The sequence below is a fragment of the Protopterus annectens genome, chromosome 17.part0, assembly GCF_019279795.1.
Source record: "Protopterus annectens isolate FY-2018-M chromosome 17.part0, PAN1.0, whole genome shotgun sequence".
Classification (NCBI taxonomy): domain Eukaryota; kingdom Metazoa; phylum Chordata; order Ceratodontiformes; family Protopteridae; genus Protopterus; species Protopterus annectens.
Window position 1 is genome coordinate 172,689,311 of NC_056751.1, and position 21,066 is coordinate 172,710,376.

The following is a 21,066-nucleotide window of genomic DNA, read 5'->3' on the forward strand; positions in this document are numbered from 1 at the left end:
GCCCATTTACAACACAGTACAGTATCAGCAATGCATCTACCTACTTTGGGAGTAAAACCCACAGCTTTTTGCATCAATAGGAAGTATACTACCTGTTGTGCTATTAACAATGCAAGTAGACTCACCATAAGCAGTATTAAACTTTTGTTCCCCTGCAGCTCTCAGCTCCTTGTAAAATCTACTCGACACTCCACTGTATCTCTGAACTTTGCAGCACAAGAAATCTAGAAAAAGCCAAAATTTACTGGGGGGGGGGCAAAAGCCCAAAAACCAGGGACACATTTTAAACATTGCTTTTATAATGTTGGAAAGTTGCTACAATAAAATGCTGCGTTACTACCATACATTTCACTGTCAAGTCTTGAACCAGGGAAACCCTGTGCAAAACAGTCAGAGCAACATACCACTATGTCAAATCAGCTGTTTTATGAAAAAGAGGAAGACTGAAACTTAATTGACTACCATTTAGTGAATTCAGTTCTCACCATAGCTGTCAACCTTTTAGCACAAAACACCTAAACAAAGCCAATAATGGGGGAATACAGCCCCCAAACATATTCAGTGAATTCAGTTCTCACGATACTTCTCAACCTCTTAGCAAAAAACACATGGACAAAGCCAGTAATGGGGGCATACAGTCTCAAAAATAAGGGCAAATTTCAAATATCCATGTTATAAACTTAGAAAATTGTTAGAATAAAAGGTCATGCACTTTCTGAAGAATATGAAGTCTGAAATTCAAATGCCTGTTATTTTTATTTAACATTTGTTAACAAGGAAAGTCTGACTTGGAACAAAAGCCAAGTTTCAGCAGAGCAGGGAGAAACACTCAAGACACATGTCTTTGTAAGATGGGAAGACATGCAGACTCCACACAGAAAGCACCCCAGCCAAGAATCAAACCAGAGAACCTATAGCCGTTAGGCAACAATGCTACCAGTACACCAGTGCACTACTGAATTTGCCAGGAACAACAAACATACAGAAACCACAGATTTTATGAGGAACAGAACAAATATGATGCAAAAACCTGCAAATTTTTTTTACAAATGGTGGTGGGTAGGGAATTCAGGCCCTTACTACATGCACCCAAAGTACAGGGTTCAAGCCTGAGTATTCTCTACCCACCACCATGTGTTCTCTCTAGCCACCAGTATGTAGCAACTGGGGCATTACACACACACACACACACACTGTTAAATAAATTGTTAAATCAGACTGTAAAAATAATTAGGTTTTTCAAAATGACAGACAGTAATACAGGATGCTCAAGTATCAAACAAATATGCATTCTACTAATGTACATTAGGAGGCAAAAAACCATACATAAACATGTACAGAGTTTTGACTAACTTTATTCAGGAAATACCCTTCATTTTATACTATTTACAATCAGCTTTTGCCCACCTCACTGACATGGTCAGTGACAGGGTCTTTACATCACTGCAATTCATAAGAAAATGCTGAGGTAATGCTTTTTCAAAAAGTTTTTCCCATGAGAATATTGCAGCCTTGCAAGGCACCTGGTCAGTCACAATGTCCTTCCAAGGATGTAACTAATTCAAGGCTCTTAGATTAGTTCGAATACAATGGATGAATGTCTTCTTAATACATTTCTTTGTCTCTCTGTCCACCAGCTGGACATTATCTCTGATAGTGCGCACAAGGCCATTCTCCTCGGTGGAAGCAGGAAAAGATACACATACAGACAGATTCATTACTTTCCAACTTTGCAAATAATATTTACTGAAAGACATGAGCCAGCCAAGCCAGCTACTGTCAGGGTCAAAGTTTTAATCACACTACAGCTAAGCTTCAAGCAATAATATGCAAGTTCATTTCTACTGCCATTCTAGTAAAATAGAATTAAATGCATTACATATTATACTGTTTTCAACCTTTGCACTTCATATATGTTTGAGTACATTTATATATGCCTAAGCACACATTTTTCTAACAGCTTATATATGTCTGAATACATATTTTTCTAACAGTTTATATGTGTCTAAGTACATATTTTTCTAACATTCTCCCTCCTGTTAATGCATTTCATTCTATTAGAAACATAAACAATATTATTTCATTTCTTAGCCTTTTTCTTTCTAAGGACTTTTAGCTAAGCAAGTCATTGGTTTTATATTTCAGAAAAAGCATCATCTGAAACTAATCTTTCAATTTCAACACTTTGGTAAAAAGTTTCAGTAACAGATATATCAACAAATTTTTTGATTAATCTTTTCATGCAGGGAATTCCACAGTAAACACATGCTCCTATTAGGAGTATACCCACACAAATAGCAATTAAAATGTTTAATAGGATGGACCCCCCCCCCCAAACAGATTCTGGAAAAAGTCCGTCAGTGGGTTTGGGCCTGGTTTAGTCATTGCTGATACTTGCTGAATTACCTCTAGGTGATTATTTGTCTCGTGACGATCCTCAGGGATAAAAGCACAGCATTCTTCTTCGTGTACCACCTCTTGCCGCTAGGGTGAAGTAAGGAGCCATTCGATTTTGTAGCACAACAGTTTTCATTGCATTCAGTTTATCAGTCACCAATTCTAGGGTGGAAAAAGTTGCATTACTCATGGCTTCTTGACAGCTTTATCAGCTCCCAGATCGATTTGACTGCTCCATAGGCTGGTGGTATTCCTGCCCTGGATATAACACTGTTGCCCAAGTCCATATGAGTCAATTTACTTTTGTCTTTCACTGAACTACTGAGGCTGAAGCCTGCACTGCCATTGCTGCTGCAACTACTGCTTGTACACAGTGAGGCAAAGATTGCACCACTGGGTCTAACTGTGATGAATAGTAAGCTATGGGGCATTGCTTATCCCCATGTTGTCGCTTTAATACTGATGTCGTGTACCCTTGCTTACAATCTACGGTCTGAAAAAAACCGTTTGTGATAACTTGGAAGTCTTAAAACTAATGAAGAAGCTATTAACTGCTTTAACCTGCAGAAAGCCATTTCTGCTTTTGTTCTCCATTGTAAAATAATTTGGTACCCAGCTCCAACAAAAATTAGTTGTACCTAAGAAAGACATTATTTCTTTTTTAGTTGTTGGTTTGGGTGCTTGCAAAATTGCTGTTTTTTTTTTTTTTTTTCTTTCCCATTATCTAGTATTTTACCTTTATTGGATATCACATATCCCAGGTATCTAACCTGTGTTTTTTTTTAAAGTTGTAACTTACTTTTGTTTACTTTGTCCTTGTATTACTAAAAATTTTAATAATGCTACTGTATTTACCCTGCACTGCTGCTGGGTGCTGCTAGCAAGATGTCATTTACATAAAGTAAAATTTGACTACCTTCCGGTGGGGTAAACCCTGCCAGGTTGCTAGCCATTTTTTGTGCAAATATTATTGGGCTCTCACAATATCCCTGTAGTCGAGTATATGTATACCTTTTACCCTGAAATGTAAATGCAAACCAATATTGACTATCAGGATGTATAGGTATTGAAAAGAAAGCATTGCTTATATCTACCACAGTAAAATACTTTTGTTGTGGCTTTAAATCATTTAACAAGGTATGTGGGTCTGGCACCGTAGGTGCTCTAGGTATTACTGCATTATTTACAGCTTATAAATCTTGTACCATCTGCCATTTCCCGTTTGCTTTTTTAACAGGAAATAGGGGTGTATCACATGGTGAATCAGGAGATTTTACCAGTACTCCTTTTTTGAGTAATGCTGCTATTATAGGCTTAATTTTTACTTTTGCATTTTTTTTTTAAAATGTATTGTCTTTTTTGTGGTCTAAAAGCTGACTTTGGGGTAATTGTAACTGGTCCTGCTGCTTGAATAAGCCCTACATTTAACTTGCCTGTTGACCACAGAGTCGTTGGAATTTTACACAAGGCCTTTTTTTTTCCTTTTAATAAAAATGCTAATCAGCTGTCCTCACTAGATTGCAAGTGTACAGCTGTATGTGTCTGTGTCAACCAATTCAGTTTTTTGTTTTTGTATCCCTTGTTCTGACATTTTTAAATCAGTCTGTTTTCCCATTTTGTTACCTTTTTTTTCTAAGTCTGCCCATTTAACACTTTTGTTTTTTGTCAAGCTGACATGTGGCAGTCTATTGGACTTATACAATCTCATGAATTTCTGAGGTAATGAACAGCTTACTACACTGTTTCCCTCAGTATTCTAACATAAAGTTTGTAATATTAATCTGTCAGCAGGATTTTTTTTTTTTTTTTGCACGATTCTTGCTTATATTTTTTATCAGGTCCTGGTGTGCTACAGTAGTATAGAGTACAATGTAACAAGTGCTGCTGATCAGTGTCAAGGGAGGGTACCTTACTGATGGCTACGTTTATCAGTTCTTTGGTTACTGCCCTTGGACCAGTCGTAACTAGGTCCTGGCTGTACCAATAATAGGCTTCACCCTCTGATCACACCACAAAAGCATCCATTTGTCTTTGTGCTTCCATACCCTGCATGGTAGGAACTACTGCTATGCCAAATATCTGCACAAGGTCTTTTCCCAGTAAGTTTACTGGATATTTTTGCAGAAACTACAATTTTACTTTTCTGAGTCATACCTGAAACAGGGTCAGTTATTGCTATATTATGGGAGAGTGGTTCCCTGTATAGCTGTCCATTTGCTGCTTTTACTAATATATAATCAGGTGATTCAGAATGTTTTGGTAACTTGGGGGGTGTATCAAAGTCCGTGACGCTCCTGAGTCACACAGGAATTTGACTTTCCTTCCCTCCACCAGAAGTGTCACTTCTGGTTTTGTATCTGCTAGGTAGAGCTCTAGGCTCAACAATGCTAAATCTAAAATTTCATTTTCATTTTTATCCTCTACATCTGTTTGTACTTCCTTTATTCCCTCTACTACATTTACATTTTCTTTTTGTTTATTAACCTTTCCTGATGATTTTTGGTTATTATCACTATCATATAGTCAGTCCTCATCTCCTTTATCTTCTGTCATTGCTTTCTTATTTTGTTTACAGTCCCTAGCTAGATGCCCTTTTTATCTGACTGTAATACAAATACTTCAGCTCCATCTTCAGCAGTGAAGACTTGTGCCTTTTTTCTTTTTACTATTAAAGTGTCTTTCAGTACGTCTAGCATACTCAAGTAAGGCTTGCAGCCTGCTTGTTCAGTGATCTATCATATGCTTTGTAATAAAGCTACTGACAGAGGCAATGCAACCTTTTAAAAATGCATTTTTTTAATTGTTGTTTAAAGCATTCTAATAATCTAGCATAATATCCATCTATTGTCTCATTTTTCTGTTGTATGCATTAATTAATGCAAGTCCAGTCTGCTCTAAGTTTCCATTTTTCAGAGATTCTGTCTGTCAGACCTTTCACTCTGTTGTCTAAAAATGTTTCAGAATTTTTTAAGCTTCTGTTTTTTTACAATTTGCTTTTTCAATCCACCTGTGTGCTTGAGGTATGCCTAGTTGGTGCTGTTTTTTTTTTTTTTTTTTTGCCTGACGTCCTGCATCAGATTTAAGCTTGTTTAAGGAGTTTAACTAGTGAAAGTTTATCTAGTTTACTATCAAATTTATAGTTGTTAACACATTTTGCAAAATATCTCACATTATCTGCTTGCTGCAATTGCATATGCTTTACATTATCCGTTAGGGGCGGATCTCGTGATCTCTCAGTGCACTGATCTCCCATGTCTTAAAAAGACTGTTACGTAACCCTTCTCTTGTACCATGTGGTATCTTATTTCCCCATATCCACAGTAGTGTCTAGAATGACTGTTTACTTTGCTTTGTTATTCCCTGATCTATGACTCAAGATACAATACTTCGACTCTTTCTCTCCCTGCTATCACAAACCTTAGCAATAGCACAGTGTAACCTGGTCCCTGATCTAAAACAAAGACAAAGAGGGAAATTCTTCTTACCTGAGCCTCCCGCTTTATGACTGTCTTTTTTTTCTTGGGGCCCAGTCTTCCGCTTTTCAGCCACAGATCAGAAAGTGGACAGCCTCTTTACACACAACAATTCAGTCGGAGGTCTTTTCACTTTAAGAAGAACCATTTTGTTTTGGCAGCTTTTCCTGCGCAGATTTATTATCACCCATGCACTCTGACCTGCAGCTTACCAAGGGAATTCCGGCTTTTTAGAAGGACCAAAATGTTAAATAAATTGTTAAATCAGACTGTAAAAATAATTAGGTTTTTCAAAATGACAGACAGTAATACAGGATGCTCAAGTATCAAACAAATATGCATTCTACTAATGTACATTAGGAGGCAAAAAACCATACATAATCATGTACAGAGTTTTGACTAACTTTATTCAGGAAATACCCTTCATTTTATACTATTTACAATCAGCTTTTGCCCACCTCACTGACGTGGTCAGTGACAGGGTCTTTACATCACTGCAATTCATAAGAAAATGCTGAGGTAATGCTTTTTCAAAAAGTTTTTTCCCATGAGAATATTGCAGCCTTGCAAGGCACCTGGTCAGTCACAATGTCCTTCCGAGGATGTAACTAATTCAAGGCTCTTAGATTAGTTCGAATACAATGGATGAATGTCTTCTTAATACATTTCTTTGTCTCTCTGTCCACCAGCTGGACATTATCTCTGATAGTACAAGGCCATTCTCCTCGGTGGAAGCAGGAAAAGATACACATACAGACAGATTCATTACTTTCCAACTTTGCAAATAATATTTACTAAAAGACATGAGCCAGCCAAGCCAGCTACTGTCAGGGTCAAAGTTTTAATCACACTACAGCTAAGCTTCAAGCAATAATATGCAAGTTCATTTCTACTGCCATTCTAGTAAAATAGAATTAAATGCATTACATATTATACTGTTTTCAACCTTTGCACTTCATATATGTTTGAGTACATTTATATATGCCTAAGCACACATTTTTCTAACAGCTTATATATGTCTAAATACATATTTTTCTAACAGTTTATATGTGTCTAAGTACATATTTTTCTAACACACACACACACCCTGTTCGCTCTCTGTAGCAGCCAGATCAGTCCTGAATCGCATACACTACCTCCATAGCAGCCATCAAACTCCATTCCTCCATAGCAGCAGATCAAATTCCTCATCCTCCGTAGCAGCCTGAATCCGGCCTCTGCAGCAGCCCACTCTATACAGATCAACCGTCCATCCTCTGTAGCAGCCCGCGCAAGCTGTGCTGGTTTCCCCGTGATAGGCTGGAGCCTCCAGCCTGCAGGCAATGCAAATGTTGCAAAGACATGCACCTGGAGCATTTCTCCCTGTGCCTCCACTGAAAATTGGCTTTGTTCCAAGTCACACTTTCCAGTTAACAACTGTTAAATAAAAAAATAAAAAATAAATAAATAAAAATGCAGTCTAGTGTCCTTCCAGTCTGTGTGGCCATCACCGCACAGACTTCTAGGCTGGCAGGGTGGCGATCCCTTTCTTCCCTATCCAGACTCCCTAACACAGCAGTCTGGAGTTCTGGGTACCAGGAACTCTGAGCATGCATGCGTGGAGTTCAGGACTCACAATTTTTTTTTTTTACTTTCTCCAGGTGGGGGGACTCGCAATTTGTTTTTATTCTTTTCTTTTTTTTCTACTGGTGGGGGAGGCTGCAGTCCTGCAGTCTTATAGCACGAGCCGCCCCTGTATTAATTGATTTAGCTTTCCTGCTCTTGGTTCATAGGAATCCCCAGCAGTGTGATCACATTCCCCTCAGCAAAACACTAAAGTGCTTTCAAATATACTACTTCTCCTCAGCAAAAATTTTATCTGTGACCTGGCCAATCTCCAATAAACCAAAGGCTGTCCACTTGCCCTGCACTGTGAGACCCTGTGCTGGTGGAACGGTAAAGAGCTTTCAGCTATACTAGTTTCCCTCAGTAAAAGGTTATCTGTGTCCTGACCAACCTCCAATAAACCAAAGGGTGTCCAGTTGCCCTGCACTGAGAGATCCTGCATCGGTGGAATGCTAAAGTGCTTTCAGCTATACTAGCTCCCCTCAGCAAAAGTTTTATTTGTGTCCTGGACAACCTCCTATAAACTAAAGGTTATCTGGTTGCCCTGCAGTGTGAAACCCTCCATCGGTGGAACACTAAAGTTCTTTCAGCTATACTAGTTCTCCTCAGCAAAAGTTTTATCTGTGTTCTGGCCAACCTCCAATAAACCAAAAGCTGCCTGGTTGCCCTGCAGTGTGAAACCCTGGATCGGTGGAACACTAAAATGCTTTCAGCTATACTAGTTCCCCTCAGCAAAAGGTTTATCTGTTTCCTGGCTAACCTCCAATAAACCAAAGGCTGTCCAGTTGCCCTGCACTGGGAAACCTTGCTTTGGTGGAATGCTAAAGTGCTTTCAGCTATACTAGTGTATGTTTCAGTTGTATTGAATCTGTCCTCTAAACTGACAACATTTTTGCTATAGCCTTTTACTGTAAGCATGTACGCTACTGATCCCCCCCATTTCTACTCCTACTGTACTCCTAGGTCAGTTACTTAAAACTATTTTCTTTCTCTTGGAAAAGGTTTACTTCACTTGAGCCACTCCTTAAAATGGCGAACATCGACATCTGTGCAGTGACAGAGACCTGGTTCAAAGCTCCAGTGAGCACCCCTGCATTACCAGGCTATAATTCATACCACATCTTTCGGCCACCTAACCCGGATCAAAACACTAAAGGCGGAGGCATGTCCATATGCATTAAGGATGTCCACACCTCCAGACTAGCTGGTCAGCATAATGCATCCGAGATTATCCAAATGCAACTAACTCTGGGCAAGACCGCAATCCAAATTGTAACTTGCTACAACCCCCACCATGCCCCAAGATTCCCACTCCTCTTTACTTGCTACACTGGAAAATATTAGCGTACAACCCAACACCCTAATAGTGGGTGATTTCAACTACCCCACCATTAAATGGGAAAACTACTCATGTACCAACTTTTTTGCTCAGCGTTTTCTGGAATTCATAAATTACAGTGCCTTGGATCAACTTATCCACACCCCCAAGGGGCAGCAATATCCTAGACCTGGTCATTACCAACATGGGGGACCAGTGTTCCACACCAGAGGTCAATTCCTTGCTGGCCAGATCAAACCACAAGCTAATCACCCTAGACATCCACATCCCGCCCTCACCCCCCATTAGAGAAACAACTGTAAAAAAATTCTCCAAAGCCAACTTCACGCTTCTTAAGACAGAAGTGGCAAACTTCACAGCACCCATGCAGATGGACAATAGAGGTACAACTGCTGAATCCTACAAAAATACACTTTATAAGCACTTACATGAGTGCATGGATAGTGCTATCCCTAACTCTGCCATAAATAAACTCGACAACAGAAGAAAGAAACTGTTGCAAAAAAGAGTAAAATCCCATGATTGGAGGAACTCACTGGTCATCAATAAGAAGCTGAGATCCCTCATAAAATCCTCCAAAGCTAGTTATGAAAACAAAATCGCCACTGATTCTAAGGACAACAACAAAGTGTTCTATAGCTATGTCAAGAATCTCAATGGCAAGACTCAGATCTGCTCTGAGTTACAGCACAATGGCACTAAATATATAGAGCCAACTGATATTGCCAACATCCTGGCAGATAGGTTCAGGGCTAACTTTAACCCCCTCTCACCCCCTAAAGGGCCCAACTCTAAACCAGAAGAATGCAAAGTTCCTGTAGTCATGGCTGCACAGGTAAAACCCTCACTCACCAAAGCCAAGAACACAGCATCCAAGGGACCTGACAACATCTCAGGCTGCATTCTACATGAACTACAGAATGAACTGGCACCCCACCTAAGTACCATATTCAACCATAGCCTCACCTCAGGCTTTGTGCCCATTGAATGGCGCACTGAGACAGTTATCCCACTCAACAAAGGGGGAGCCATGATGGACCCCAGGAACTACAGCCCCATTAGCCTGATGAGGAACGTTTCATCATGGAACTCATAAACAAAGACACTGGTAATCTCCAAACTCTGGACATCACACAGTTCGGGTTTGTAAAAGGCAGATCATGTCTCCTAAACCTGATAGACTTCTTTGAAGCAGTCACCAATGCCATAGATGAGGGTAAGGTAGTTTACATAGCATATCTAGATCTCGCCAAGGCTTTCAACACCATCCCCCACTCTGGAATTATAGATAAACTCACTAAACTAGGTATAAATCCCTATGTCACAAGATGAGTTGCCAACTGGCTTACTGACAGAACCCACACTGTGAAAGTAGCAGACTCCAAATCCAACTTCAGACCAGTGACAAGTGGAGTACCACAGGGTTCAGTCCTGGGTCCTCTCCTGTTTGCTGTCTACTTCTCTGAAGTACAGGCTAACACAGAAGGTCTTTGGCTAACTAAGTTTGCAGATGACTATAAACTAAGAGCCATAATCAAAACTCCTAATGATGTGGACATCCTACAAAAGGACCTCATTGAGACAGATGCCTCATGTCAAAGCCATGGCCTCAAGCTCAATGCCAAAAAGTGCATTGTCATCCCCTTTGGTAAAAACTCTGTACCCATGAACTACCACATAGGCAATAGTCTACTTAACACTGAAAGTATGATAAGAGACCTTGGGGCACAGGTGGACAGTAGTCTCTCCTTTGATAATCACATTGCCACAGTGGTCAGAAAATCCTTCTACATGGCACACCTCATCACAAAAGGTTTCTCATCCAGAAAAAAGAGGTCATTGTTCCCCTCTACTCATCACTCATTAGACCCAATATAGAGTACAATGCCTCTTTTAGTATGTACCTCACAAGACATCTACAAAAACTGGAAAGGCCACAGAAATCTCACAAAGAGGATTACTGGCCTCAAACAGATGCCCTAAGCAGACCATCTCAAAAAACTCCAGCTTGACTCCGTCACATATCGTCTACTCAGAGGCAATCTCTGCCTAACATGCAAAGCTATGTCAAACCCAGAGCTGTTGGACATTCTCCACTTAAATAAATCCCAATCCATCTGAGCTACATGCTCTAGGGACCTAAATCTTGTCACCACAATAAATAGAACATGCTGGAGGGATAGATTCCTTTCCCAGAGACTTCCCATACTCTGGAACAGACTACCTATCTATATCAAACAGAGCTCCTCATTAGCACTCTTCAAGAAAACTCTTGATGATTGGATGGGAAATAGGAAATTCACCCCGGGGATCACTTTTGTGGCTCTGCTTGACAGGGGCACAGGAAAATAAATTTCTTGGGTTGCAAAATCCAGGGTACTTTTTTGGCTAGGCCAGTGGCGGCTGGTGACTTCAAATCACAGGGGGGCTGCAGGAGACGCTGAATGGGCGGGGTCAAATGGAAGGGGTGTGGTCAACCATAAAGGGGAGGAGCTATGCACAAAACCACAAAAAAACTAACTTTAATTAAATACGCTGCCCTGGGTGGCAAACCATCATTATGAAAGTCCAATCAAGACAAAAATAAGTGTAGAAGAATAAAAATATTTCAATGCATTGGCTGCATGACAGCTTACTTAATATCTAGATGGAAACAAAAGGTTGTGAGGCATGAAAAATAAATTACTTTTAAATACATTACTGGAATGCCAGTCAAAATCAAGTATAAGAAAACCAGAAGCACTCAACTCAAACCACTTCTCCTTGCACTGCAGTTCTAATTATAATATATTCAGCTTTATTAAAGTACCAAGCAACATGCTGAAAGTAGAAATCTATGTGATGCCCCCACTTGTAAAAATGTTTCTTATCCAAAAGACCTGCTGCCTGACAACTTGTTTCATGGGGAAAACATGATAAAAGTAAAAATGAAAAGCAAACAAGAAACAAGCTCAAGATACATTGCTTAAAGGATTACTGTACAGGTTATGGACCACACATGATTGGCATTCTGTTTAGTTTACGGGTAAAGCCTGTAGAGATGACTGGAAGTCTCCAACAAGTGTAATGAGCTTTTAAAATAATGGAATCCTGTCCTTTAATACCCAAGGCTTATACATTATCTAGTCAAGTATTCTCTGCATGGCAACAACAGAAAGGCTTTCAATGTTGGCAATTCTTTAACAGTATGCTTATTAAAGCTTACTTGCATCTTACGATGTCAGACAAGCTTACCTTATGGTCATTAAAGCATTGCTATAAACACAGAGCAACAGGCACTTTGAGTAATAAGCATAAATCAACAGTACAAAAATATGACAGAAACCAGACCATTCTGCAAAATCAAGGACAGATGAAAAGCCACTGTAGTACTTATGCAGTGTGTCCTCCCCATCCAAGGTAGATACAACTACTCCTTGCCTTGCTTGGACACATCCAGAGTCACTACATGGGGGAGGGGTGCAACAAGCATGTCACAATTTGAAATCTCTCTGGCTGACTGTGATGGCCCTGACACATTTGTCATACCTCTCAACTTCAAGAGCAAGAAATCTGGACAAAGCCATACACAGAAGTGGGACAAAGGCACAACAATAAGGACAATTTTAAATATTGCTCTAATAAACTTAGAAAGATAATAGAATAGGTCTTGCATTAGTATGAATTTTCTGAAGGGTATAAAATCTGAAACTCAAATGTCTGTCATTTTCTAACTTCAGTCTTTAGTGATTTGTCACTAATTTGCCATAAAACACAATTTTATGAAAAATGGACCAAAATGTGATGCAAAAATATAAAATAGACACACAATACAGCTTCTACCTGTCAAAGAAGGGACACTTTAATATTAGTACTGCTACCTTGAGCAGCTGACAAAATAAAAGAATCTACATGCATTTCAAGTAATCTATAACTTTGATTATTACAGTTATTTCTTAATTGTAAACCCTCCATGTTTTCTTCCAAAATTGCTATTTTATGGAGGGATTATTAGGGGAAGAGCAACATTTTGAGCCAAAAATTGGGGACAGTTGAGAGGTTGGCTATGCCTAATTCTATAAAGCAATTTATTTGCATGTACCTCTCAACCTGTTAATGCAGTAAATCTGAACAAGGCCAAATATATTGGGGCACATATAAACAGAACTAAAATTGCTCTTGTATAAATTGAGACAGTTGATAGAACGGCTCTTACTTTAACATGCATTTTTATGAAGGTTATGAAGTCTGAAACTTATTATTTAGTGACTTCTGGCAAATCATTTAGGAATTAAAACTACAAATTTTATGAACAACAAACCAAAAATAAGAAGCAAAAATCTATTCATTCTTTGAAAATCTGGACAGTTGGGAGGTATAGTTCAGCTGGGCCTGTCTGAGTTTGCTGCCCTTCCCCTGACAAAATAATGGTTGAACTGGAGCCTCTGCAGCCATTCCAATTAACCATTACTTGGCTATTTCACTCCATTTACCATAAACACTAATGTGCATACTGCTTTACTTCAATGATTGGACTTCATTTGAAAGTTTTATTTTGTATTTTACAGCACAAACATTAAGTCATCTGTTAAACAAAGCAATGCAGTCTCACAATGAAAACTTAGCATTAAAACTTCTCTGCCCTTGAAACTCACATTCATTGAAACAGCATTGAAACCCACATTCAAAGAAAATACATTTTGCCAGTGGCAGATAAAGATTAATTTTGGGCTGTTTTCGAATCATAGGCCCCTTGCATATGAAACATACATGTGCTCTTTGATACACCTTCCTCATTGTACTAAAAATTATATTCCTTGTACAATACAGTACACTTGTTAGAGGGTGTTTTAAATTTGTTTTGAACATTTTTCCAGTAAGCAATGAAACAAAACATATGCACCCATAATGGCAAAACTGCCCAGTTGAGAACATTTATCATAAAAAGTCTACTCAGACTTCCACAGTCCACCATTATTAGTAAATATACACAATTCTACAGTCCACCATTATTAGTAAATATGCACAATTCCACAGTCCACCATTATTAGTAAATATGCACAATTCTACAGTCCACCATTATCAGTAAATATGCACAATTCTACAGTGCACCTTTATCAGTAAATATGCACAATTCTACAGTCCATATTCAGTGAATTCAGTTCTTGCCATAGCTGTCAACCTTAGCACAAAAACCTGGCCAATAATGGGGAATACAGTCCCAAAAATAGGGACAAATTTAAAATATTCATCTTATAAACTTAGAAAATTGCTAGAAAAAGGTTGTGCTACTATGTATTCTGAAGAACATGAAGTTTGAAATTCAAATGCCGGTCAATTTTACTGCAGACAGAACAAAAACAATTTTCAGCAGAGGGATTAATACTGCAGACACGTCTTTGTAAAATGGCAGGGCATCAGAGCAAATCCACACAAACACAGAGAGGAGATGCAGACTCCACACAGAAGCCACCCCAACCAAGAATCAAACCAGAAAACCTATAGCTGTGAGGCAACAATACTACCACTGCACCATCAAATCTGCAAGGAATTAAACATTCAGAAACCTGAAGTCTGAAATTCAAATGCCTGTCAATTTTACTGCGGACAGAACAAAAACAATTTTCAGCAGAGATGCAGGGATTAATACTGCAGACACGTCTTTGTAAAATGGCAGGGCACCAGAGCAAATCCACACAAATACAGGGAGGAGATGCAGACAGAAGCCACCTCAACCAAGAATCAAACCAGAAAACCTATAGTTGTGAGGTAACAATATTATCACTGCACCATCAATTATACAAGGAATTAAACATTCAGAAACCTGAAGTCTGAAATTCAAATGCCTGTCAATTTTACTGGACAGAACAAAACAATTTTCAGCAGAGACGAGGGATTAAAACTGCAGACACATCTTTGTAAAATGGCAGGGCACCAGAGCAAATCCACACAAACACAGGCAGGAGATGCAGACTCCAAACAGAAGCCACCCCAACCAAGAATCAAACCAGAAAACCTATAGCTGTGAGGCAACAATACTACCACCGCACCATCAATTATGCAAGGAATTAAACATTCAGAAACCTGAAGTCTGAAATTCAAATGCCTGTCAATTTTACTGCGGACAGAACAAAACCAATTTTCAGCAGGGATTAAAACTGCAGACAGGTCTTTGTAAAATGGCAGGGCACCAGAGCAAATCCACACAAACACATGGAGGAGATGCAGACTCCACACAGAAGCCACCCCAACCAAGAATCAAACCAGAAAACCTATAGCTGTGAGGCAACAATACTACCACTGCACCATCAAATCTGCAAGGAATTAAACATTCAGAAACCTGAAGTCTGAAATTCAAATGCCCGTCAATTTTACTGCGGACAGAACAAAAACAATTTTCAGCAGAGATGCAGGGATTAATACTGCAGACCCGTCTTTGTAAAATGGCAGGGCACCAGAGCAAATCCACACAAATACAGGGAGGAGATGCAGACAGAAGCCACCCCAACCAAGAATCAAACCAGAAAACCTATAGTTGTGAGGTAACAATACTATCACTGCACCATCAATTATACAAGGAATTAAACATTCAGAAACCTGAAGTCTGAAATTCAAATGCCTGTCAATTTTACTGCGGACAGAACAAAACAATTTTCAGCAGAAGGGATTAAAACTGCAGACACATCTTTGTAAAATGGCAGGGCACCAGAGCAAATCCACATAAACACAGGCAGGAGATGCAGACTCCAAACAGAAGCCACCCCAACCAAGAATCAAACCAGAAAACCTATAGCTGTGAGGCAACAATACTACCACCGCACCATCAATTATGCAAGGAATTAAACATTCAGAAACCTGAAGTCTGAAATTCAAATGCCTGTCAATTTTACTGCGGACAGAACAAAACCAATTTTCAGCAGGGATTAAAACTGCAGACACGTCTTTGTAAAATGGCAGGGCACCAGAGCAAATCCACACAAACACATGGAGGAGATGCAGACTCCACACAGAAGCCACCCCAACCAAGAATCAAACCAGAAAACCTATAGCTGTGAGGCAACAATACTACCACTGCACCATCAAATACGCAAGGAATTAAACATTCAGAAACCCTTAAGTCTGAAATTCAAATGCCTGTCAATTTTATTTAACATTTTTTAATCAGGACAGTCTGACTTGGAACAAATAAACAATTTTTAGCAGAGGCCCAGGAAGAAATAATGCAGACATGTCTTTGTAACATGGGAGGGCACAAAAGCAAACCCACACAAACACAGGGAGAAGATACAGACCCCACAAAGAAGGAACCCCAGCCAAGAATCAAACCCAAGAACCTGCAGCTGTAAGGCAACAATGCTACTACTACACCATCAAATATCAAGCATTGCAACATTTACAAACCACAGATATTATGAGGAACAGATCAGATCGAATATGAGGTAAAAATCTGAATTTATGGTGGTGGGTAGGAACTCAAGTCTTTAACACCTGCATACAGGGTACAGGGTTCAAGCCTGAGGCATTCCCTACCACACCACCATAAGCACCTGGGGCATTTTCACACACACACACACACACACAAACTCAATATACACAAATAAAAAGCACAAACTCAAGCACCATACACAAATAAAAAGCACAAACTCAATAAAAATAAACATTGTAAATTAAAAGGCACCTTACCTGAATGAATACATCCAGAGTTAACGTCCGTACATACATCCTTCCGCAATACTGAAGACCTGCGAGATCCCAATGCTCCTTCCCGACGAGATCCCTAAGGCTCTGTCCCGAGTCCCTGCTGCTCCTCTTGCAGTCCCCATAATCCTGGCGGGTCTGTGCACTGTAAAGTGCACAGTTGTGTCCCCTATGGGAATTTTAAAAAAATATTTTTTATTTTTCATTTTTCTTTCTTTTTTTATTTTTGAGGGGGCTGCAGTCCTGCCCTATGCCACGACTAGGCTTATATAGGCCCTAGGGCCAATAACCTAGTACCTACCTATGAACCTATGAACCTATGTACCTGCAGCCCATACTTATATTGTTTTTCCTATTGAAGTGGTGGTCCTTGTTACCACACTGTACTAGATTAGTACACAAGATTTCTAGTTATTAGGAAGATACTGCGATACACTGACCTGGAACTGACTGAGCTTGGTTTTCCTGATTTGTTTCTTGGAAGCTAGCCTGGTCAGGTTTTCTGGCTCACAACCTTGTATTACTTTGTGTCGATCTCCCTCCCCGACCTTGAACCTGCACTCCTCCCTCCCACTACTGCTCCATTACAGAGGTATCAAAAAACCTGGCATAGAAAGGCACCATCTTTGACTTAGCTTTCCTGCCCTTGCTTCATAGGAATCTCAAGTAGTGTGCTCGCATGTAAGTACTACCTGATATTGCTTTTGTTTGTGATCCTTTTTGCTATTTTTGTGAAGTTTTACACATGGTCTGTTTTTTTTTTCATGCATATTTTTAGTTGGTAACAGCTCTATATGGTCACTTATATTCTAGACTTATATTTCAAAGCGTTTTTGTTTTTTGCTTTATTGTATTTGCCCTGCATATGAGCGTTTTGCTATGCCAGTATGGCAGCTTTACATAACAGGTACAATGCTGCTTTATTCACTAAAGTGAATATTGTCACCTGCTGTCTGTACTTTTAGATCAGTAACCTGTTTGGCAATTAAAATAGAACTACTGTAACCTCTGAGGGATACAAGCAACTCTGTGTTTCTGTACAATACCACTGTTGTTATCCCTGACTTTTAGTGGAGAATTCTAAATTGTGTTTAGCATCTCAGTAGTTACTTTTGTTTCTGTAGCATACCACTGTTGTTATTCCTTACTTTTCGTGGAGAATGCAATTGTGTGTAGCCTCTTAGTAGTTACTGTTTTCTCTTCATAACCCTTATAACAATACATAACAGTGGTGTATGTTATAATAGCTTGGTATCAACTGCAATTACCTTTTTTTCCTCTGCTTTTTTTGCATTTTGTGTTGCTCAAAGACCTGCGCTGTTTCTTACAAGGTATGCTGCCCCTACCCTGCATCCTCTATATTCTTAGTTACTTCGTAATCAGAGTGTTTTAAAATTTCAGACATAATATTTACCTACTTTTCCTTTTGATTTCCAGTCCCCTCAAAAAAAGCTTTATTGGTGTCCTGGCCAACCGCCAATAAACCAAAGGCTGTCCGGTTGCCCTGCACTGTGAGACCCTGCGTCAGTGGAATGTTAAAGTGCTTTCAACTAAACTAGTGTAAGTTAGAGTTGCATTTAATCTGACCTCTAAAGTGAAGACATTTTTGCTATAGCCTTTTACTGCAAGTGTGCACACTACTGGTCCCTCCCCCCATTTTTCTCCTATTGTACTCCTAGGTCAATTACGTAAAACTACTTTCTTTCCCTTGGAAATAGTTTACCTATGTATCTGCTGCCCATATTTGTAATGTTTTTCCCTATAGAAGTGGTGGTCCTTGTTACCACACTGTACCAAATTAGTAGCAGAAGATTTCTAGTTAGTCTTTTAGGAAGATACCTTGATATACTAACCTGGAATTGACTGAGCTTGGTTTTCCTGATTGTTTTCTTGGAAGCTGGCCTGGTTCTGTTTTCTGGCTCATCCCAATCTCTTCGCCCTCACTGTGCTTGGGCTCACTCTGCTCCCCTACCGTACCACCATTCCCACACACCTCTGACATAATTTCCTTTATAACTAACCCTGCTTTGCCCCGCCTTCGCACTAGCCAATAGACACCTCCATTACTCTACCCATACCCTGCATCACCATTAACTGTAACACCCACTCCCCTCCCCTCCCTTCTTGAATCTTACCTGCTATTAACCCTTTCAGTCACTCACTTAATAAACTTCCTTTCAATCTATCCTGATTTCTTCTACTAACCTTAAATAAATTATTTACCCTTTACTGTCTTTCTGACCTGAAACTAAATCATGGCTATACCTTTCTAAACTCTACATCTCTCCCTCCTTCTTCTAATTCTTTTCTCACCTCTAACCACTTACCATAGTCCTCACCTGCCTAACACCACATCTCCAACACTCTCTTATCTCACTTCCCACCATACAAATAACTACTCTACCCCTATTCCCCCCGTCTGTTTAACAATACCACTATATCATTTCACATGTTCAAAGTACCGTACATACTGAATGCCCAGCCTCTCATCAAAACAAAACATTAGGTCCTTTGCAAATATTTCTCCCTACAGATACTTCAAAGCACAATACTACTTTTATCTGGTGATATTCACCCCAACCCAGGCCTTTGCCAACAGCATTCTAATCATACTTACACAGCACCCCCTTCCAACTGCCTCACAAATAACTCATTACGATCACAAGCCTCCAAAAATCTTTTTTGTCAATGAACATACAAAGCATTGTCAATAAAAGCACCCTCTTTCATGCCTGGATTTCTCAATATAACATAGGTTCATAGATTAGTACTAACCTAACTGCCCTTGCAAGCCATTTTAAGCCTAGCCAATTATCCCTTGCGAGACTCAAACCCTACACCTTGTGTTTGTAAGGCAAACCATTAGGCTACCCTCTCTGAAACATGGCTAAATCCTCATATTACAACCTGTGAAATCCCCCCCCCCCAGTTATAATATTCTTTAACTGGATAGAAGTAAAAAAAGGGTGAAAGAGTAGCTATACTCTACTCTACTCTGACCAGCTATCTGTCTCCCTGATTTCTGCCCTGCTGAAATACGTATAATAACCTGTACCCTAACTCAACACAAAAAAATTGACATTGCAGTGATCTATATACCCCCAGGTAAAACAGAGCAGTTTGTTTCTTGGATTTTTATATCCATTCCTTATGAAGCCATAATCTTTGGGGATATGGATATTGACTGGAACCTTATTAATACTACCACCCCCAGCTAGTCTATAAACCTTTATGGCTTTACCCAGCTGATCACCTCGCCCACGCACCAACAAAATATTCCCAGAATGGATCGGTCATTGACTGGATATTAGTATCTAACCCCCAGTGCTATCATAACCCTTCCACCCTACCAAACTCCCTTAGTGACAACCTCCCTACCTCAGAAAGTTTCGTAACCTTAAAAACTACAATCCTGTCACCCTAAATGAATTAGTGTCGACTGTAAATTGGTCATTCCTACATAACAAGATATTCCTAGAAACCTTAAACACCTTGGCTCCCAGTAGAAAAATTAGGCTAAAGTGCAATTATGCACCATGGCTAAACCAGGCAACTCAATCAACAACAGAGACAGTGCTTAACAACAGAGACAGTGCTTGAAGATCATGGAAAAAAAATAACAACTCAACTTTCCACCTGAACTTATATAAACAGCTTCCCAACCAAGCAAAAAAGCAGGTCTTACAGGACAACAAAAATTCTATCAAAAATCTCTGAGCAACCACATTCCAAACCAAAGAAATTCTGGCACTCAAACAAATTACTATCTCCAGGGAACCCATCTTCACCACATCCCTTCCCAACCAAACCTTCTAGTGAAACTACAACTCTACTTAACAACCTTTTCATCAAAATAAAAGAAATGTTTACTAAACCAGAAGCTCTCGATATTAAGTCTCCACCTGCCACCTCATTTCTTCCTTTATTCTCCATGGCACCCATAACAACTTCCTTCATCAGATCACTTCTTAACAAACTTGAACCCTGTTCCCCATCAGCTGACAAACTCCCTCCATTATTTCTCAAACATGCAGCCAAATCCGTAGCATACCCTGTATCTATAGTTATCACTAGATCCATCCAAGAAAATACAGTACCAGATATCTGGAAAAAATTCATCATAATACCCCACCACAAGGGAGGAAATTCTACAGAACCATCAAATTACAGACCTATTGCCAGGGCCAGTCTTAGCATTTTGGGGGCACCCAGCTGATGTCATGTTGGGTGCCCCCTGGACACTTCCAGTCTACATATCACCCTGTCACTCCACTGCTTCTAAGCAACCTTTTAGTTCATGCTGAAAACTTTTAGGAGTAGTAAGCGCAGACTGACATGTAGCTACAGTACTCTTACATTACTATAGGCTCATATACCATACTATGTTGGCCCATCTCACAAAGGGACATTTATAGTTACTGGCATTTAGTTGCAACAATGATACACTGCAGCAACTGTAGGTCAAGAGTTAGGTGAAATGGTGCCCCAGGCCTACTGTTTTAACCACTCCCCCCCAACACACGCACACACACACACACACACACACACACACACACACACACACACACACACACA